Below are 203 nucleotides of genomic sequence, written 5' to 3' on the forward strand. Positions count from 1 at the left end.
GATTACTTTGAGTGTGTGTGTGTGTGTGTGTGTATGTGTATGTGTATGTGTATGTGTGTGAGTGTGTATGTGTGTATGTGTATGTGTGTGAGTGTTAGACCTGTTTGGGATTTGTTCTCTTTGGTTTTTGCCAGGGTAAGAGGGAGCACGCGTCTTTTTGCGTATGGATAATAATATCAGCCCGAAGTTCTCACATTTGGATT

The sequence above is a fragment of the Thunnus albacares genome, chromosome 17 (assembly GCF_914725855.1).
Source record: "Thunnus albacares chromosome 17, fThuAlb1.1, whole genome shotgun sequence".
In the NCBI taxonomy this organism is placed as follows: Eukaryota; Metazoa; Chordata; class Actinopteri; order Scombriformes; family Scombridae; genus Thunnus; species Thunnus albacares.